Here is a 5,713-nt window from a genome sequence, read left to right as displayed (position 1 = left end):
CATCAATGTTTTTACATTAAAGTGTTAAGTGTGAAGTGAAAGGGAAGAGTGAGTGACACATGCTTATAAAATGTTGACAGGGATTTACAGCTTAATCTTTGCTAATGAGTTATATCAACCTATTGGGTGAGGATACCAGATAATTACCTAGTTTGAGGTATAGGCAAAAAATATACCATAGATTTATGAACAACTCTTGACAGCTGCTACTGGCTTGTCTTAATCACAACACAAATAAGTACTGTATTAGATTGTGTAGGGAATGGATTTATTCCCAAAAAGTGACTAATACTTACAGGAAGTATGAAAATTATTATTATTCCAGTAAAAGTAGAAATTATTTTATGTTGAGGACAATTATTTCATGCCCTTTTTTTTTTTTTTGAGATGGAGTCTTGCTCTGTCGCCCAGGCTGGAGTGCAATGGCAAGATCTCAGCTCACCGCAACCTCCGCCTCCCGGGTTCAAGCGAATCTTCTGCCTCAGCCTCCTGAGTAGCTGGGATTACAGGTGCCCGCCACCACGCCCGGCTAATTTTTGTATTTTTAGTAGAGATGGGGTTTCACCATGTTGGTCAGTCTGGTCTCTTAACTCCTGACCTCGTGATCCGCCCGTCTCGGCCTCCCAAAGTGCTGGGATTACAGGCGTGAGCCACTGCGCCCGGCCCTCTCCCAGCAGCCTTTTTTTTTTTTTTTTTTGAGACAGAGTCTTGCTCTATTGCCCAGGCTGAAGTGCAATGGCACGATTTTGGCTCATGCAACCTCCGCCTCGCGGGTTCAAGCGAATCTTCTGCCTCAGCCTCCTGAGTAGCTGGGATTACAGGTGCCCGCCACCACGCCCGGCTAATTTTTTGTATTTTTAGTAGAGAAGGGGTTTCACTGTGTTAGCTAGGATGGTCTTGATCTCCTGACCTCGTGATCTGCCCGCCTCAGCCTCCCAAAGTGCTGGGATTATAAGCGTGAGCCATTGTGCCGGCCTAACTGCTGGTCTCTTCAGCAGGAAGCCAGGGTCCCTTATCCTGCTCCCATATACTAGCTGCTGAGTCTTGAGTGTGTTAAGTGAGTTAAGTGAACTCTCCTGGGCTTGTTTTTCACATATTCATCAAAATAAGTTCAAAGGGTCCTGTCACCCATAAAAATCCCAAGACTCCAAAGAATAACTTTTCTATTTCCCTTTGTTACAGAAAAGCACACCTACAAACACCAACAATGGTGGTATAGAGCTCTCACTAATCCCCTCTGCAATTACTGGAGGGCATTTGAGGTAATTTAAGAACACTTTACATATAAAAAAAGATGGTAAGCTTTCCTTTAGCGTGCTTTCAGGTAATTTGGCAGTGTTAATTCCCATCCCACCAAAAAAACAACAACAGGAAAACAAACCTACCAGTGAAGGATTAACATTGCTGCTCTCAATCTCATCAGAATACATTTTATAACACTAAAAACCTGACAAAGTGGCAACTTTTAGTCATTCAAACACTCCCCAAAAGTTCTAGAGGTCGAAAATTTACAACAGGCAAAAAAAAAAAAGAAAAAAAAAAAACACAAAGAAAACAGAACCTAAAACCGTGTGCCCCAACAATCCTGAATCTGAAAGTCTCCCCTCCCTTTAATTCCAAAGCAAAGGGGCTGTTAATAACACTAGGCACTGCCATGCTTGCTTCAGGGAACAATACTCACAATAATCACCAGGCCCTCAGAAGCTCGCAATACTCTTTTCACCTTGAGAAAGGGGCTTTCTTTTCCAAAGATTCAGACATTGTAGTCATTCCCTCCATGAGGGAATTTGGAGAATGGGCCTCTTCTTGAGAAAGAGAAAGAAGAGTCTTTTAATAAAATCCCAAGACAAACTGAAAGTGAGGCAGGGAAGTTCATACACTAAACAGGGCCAAGCGCTTCAACGAGGAGCGTGCAGAAAATCTCAAAAGCATCAAGGACTATTTCCCATTTTCTCCCTTTAATAACACCCAGAAAAAGGATTCCTCTGTCTCCACATAAGGAGTGAAACCGTGGAAATGCTCCTGATTTCTACTGACAGAGGCTTCCTGTATAAATGATTTTCATCTCTTTTACAAAGGAAAAGGAGAAAAGAAACAATCTGTGTCATTCTGGATATACAAGAGGGAAGAGATCTCTCCTCAAAGGTATAGAGTCTTCATTTTCTTGGGAGAGCAAAAGAAAGGAAGAACTTGGAATCGCCCACTTGGGGGGAGGGAAGGACGTGCAGATGGAATATTTTTTGTCACTACAGTAAGTCAGGGAGTGGGAGAGGACATCTCTAACCAGTCAGGAAGAAGTGATACCTTCTGTGGACAAAGGAAGGGCTGGCTTCTGGCATCAGGTCTCCCTTTCTCTTAAGAGGACAGACCTGTTTCCAAAAGCTAAGTCTTTTTTTCTTGATTATTTTCAGTGATGCCCTCTTTGTTAATTTGGGGGAGTATTGTACAGTAGGATCTAAGGGGGCTGGAAATGTCTCTTTCTCTAACCCCTAAGTGGGAGGGAGTCTTCTACTCCAGTGAGAAAGGATGCTCGAACACTTGTGATGGGGGTTGGGAGGGGCACGCACGGAAAAATATGCTTCTTTGTGCAAGATATTAATTTTCTTTTTTAACAGATTAAGCAATAGTAACAGCAACAGCTTACCAAAAGCTTACTATGTAACTAGTATTTACACAAATGCTCCCTTAGCCCGCATGACAATTTTAAGAAAACAGAACCTAAATTGTAGATGGACTGAGATTGAGACAAGTTAAACAAATAGTCAAGGTCACAAAGATGTTAAGTGAGAGACCCAGGTTTGTAACTATCACACTCCAAAAGCCATGCTCTTAATTGTGCAAGGGAAAGGAGCTCACTGCACACCAAGAGGCTTAAAGGGAAGAAGAGAAGCGAGGCTCCCTCTGTGGACATCGCGATGGGAGAGGGAGAAAGGTTGACTTCTGATACCATAAAGTAAATTTTCAGGGTCTTCCTCTCCGTATCTTGGGGTACACGTGAAAAATAAAGGAGGAAGGTAAGTCTCTTTCTTACTGGGAAGAAAGATCCCCTCTGTCACTTTCAGGCAAGTTGAGTCTCACTCTTCACCTGGGGGACGCTGACCAAAGTTGGGGGAAAGGTCTCATTTAGGGGTTATCTCTTACTCCTCCTCAGGATAAGTTCAGAATCCCCCTCGAACCCCGGGAGTGGGTCTCCCTCTGCTGACCAACGGATGAGCGCTAAGAAAGACCGTACGCCTCCGATAAGGGGCGTCGTCCTCTGCGAGGAGATAAGTTGGGGGATCCCTGTCGTATCGAGGTTGAAGAGGAGTCTCTCTCCCGCGTCGGAGCCATGACTTGGAGAAGCCGTTTTTCTCTCTAGCGACGCGGGGCCTGGTCTCCTCCCTCTCCCTGGGTCGTTCCGCCGCCCACAGGGCAGCCTTGGTTCCTTTCCGCGCCCCAAGAGGGCGGGGGGCCCGGACTCCCCTTTAGCCAGCACCACCCGGCGGAGGGTCCCTTTAGGGCGGAGTGGGGCGGGGCGGCTACGCCCGAAGCCTTCCAGTCCCCGGCCTCTTACCCTGAGACCTGCTACGCGGCCCGCGCTTGCCCAGCCAGCTCAGCCTCTGCAGCTGCAGCCCAGTCGTCGCCAAGTCTACCTGAGCCTACGGAGCCGACAGAGCCCGGGGGCGCTCCGGCCGCCGCCACCTCTTCGTCTCTATGGTCCCCCTGCACTTCCTCATCCGGGGCCCGAGCCAGCCATGCGGACTCGCCCAAATCCCGCCCCCGCACCGCGCGCGCGCACTCCAAGGGGAGGCTCTTCCTGCTTCTGACCTCCCGCCCTCTGCTAACCCCAGCCTCCCTCAACCCCGCCCCTGCGACTCAAATTCTTAAAGGCAAGCACAACTTTTGGCTCTGCTCCTGCTGAGCCACAGTACCCAGTGCCTACCTGCACTGCTGTCACCCTGTTCCAGTCCACCGTTTTTCTAGTTTGGACGGCTACAATTCTAAGGGCCTGCCTGCTTCCACTCTGGCAGCCCGAGAGATCTTATTATACTGGAAATAATGTTTTGGGTCACGACACTCCTGTGCTTCTTCTCATCATAGTGACCGCTAAATAAACGGCACCCCTGCCTCCAGTTGGTTACAGAACCTTGTTTTATTTTCTTCATAGCTTTAACACTAGCTGAAATTTGTATGTCTCATCTCTTTATTGACTCATTTATAATTTATCTTCCTCCACCTTGTCTGTTTTGTTCATCACTTAATGCTCAGCACCAACAGCAGTGTCCGGCACAAAACTAGACACTTGACGGACATTTGAAGGAAGGAAAAAGTGTTTATCCAGGGGAAGAATTGAGGCGGTACAGAGAATGAAATCGGCTTGCTCCAAATCATACAGCTTTGTGTTAAAAAATAGAAATCGACCAGGCGCCGTGTCTCACGCCTGTAATCCCAGCACTTTGAGAGGCGAAAGTGGGAGAAGCACTTCAGCCCAGAAGTTTGAGACCAGCCTGGGCAACACAGTGAGACATCGTCTCTGCCAAAAAACAAACAAACAAGAAACAAACAGCTGGTTCTGGTGATGTGTGTCTGTAATCCCAGCTACTCTGGAGGCTGAGGCAGGAGGATCACTTGAGCCTGGAAGGTTGAGGCTGCAGTGAGCGGTGACCATGGCACTGCACTCCAGCCTGGGTGACACAGCAAGACTCTTTCTCAAAACAAAACAAAAATTGCTCAGATGTTGATGCACCTGTGCTCCTAGCTACTGGGGAGCCTGAAGCGGGAGGATCGTTTGAGCCCAGGAGTTTGAAGCTACATTGAGCTATGTTGGTACCACCACTGCACTCCAGCCTGGGCAAGAAAACAAGACCCTGTCTCTTAAAAAAAAAAAAAAAAAAACTGAACGATTCAGTTTCTTTTGTTTTCTTTTCTTTTTCTTCTTCTTCTTTTTTTTTTTTTTTTTTTTTTTTTGAGACAGAGTCTCGCTCTGCCGCCCAGGCTGGAGTGCAATGGCACAATCTCAGCTCACTGTGACCTCTGCCTCCCAACCTCTGCCTTCTGGGTTCAAGAGATTCTCTTGCCTCAGCCTCCTGAGTAGCTGGGATTACAGGCGCATGCCACCATGCCCAGCTAATTTTTGTATTTTTTAGTAGAACCGGGGTTTCACCGTGTTGGCCATGCTGGTCTTGAACTCTTGACCTCAAGTGATCCGCCCGCCTCAGCCTCCCAAAGTGCTGAGCCACCGCTCCTGGCCTTCAGAGTTTCTTTATGAGAGTTGTCAAATTAAAAAGTTAAAATATTTGCCTTTTTAACATGTCCCATTATGGATATCTCTCAGGAGACAGAATAAAACTTCCTTGAGGGCTAAGAAGAGAGAATCCTATTAGCTTCCTCTGAGATGGAAGAATGTCCCATCAACCACTGTCTCTAAAGACAGAAACTATCTTGGGGGATCTGGGTGTGTCTCCTGAAGTGGCAACATAGAAACATTTTTAAACATAACATTGTTATTCTTAAAAAATTTTATAACTGTTGCAATACACTTTATCATATATGTTGTATTACAAGATAAATAATTTTAGCCAGGAGTGGTGGCTTGCCCTGTAGTCCCAGTCCCTTGGGAGGCTGAGGCAGAAGAATCGCTTGAGCCCAGAAGATTGAGGTTGCAGTGAGCTATGATAGCACCACTGCACTCCAGCCTGGGCAACAGAGCTAGACCCTGTCTCGGGAAGAAAAA

This window comes from Colobus angolensis, unplaced genomic scaffold, assembly GCF_000951035.1.
Source record: "Colobus angolensis palliatus isolate OR3802 unplaced genomic scaffold, Cang.pa_1.0 Scaffold171, whole genome shotgun sequence".
NCBI lineage: Eukaryota > Metazoa > Chordata > Mammalia > Primates > Cercopithecidae > Colobus > Colobus angolensis.
Note: the sequence above shows the minus strand (reverse complement) of the source record.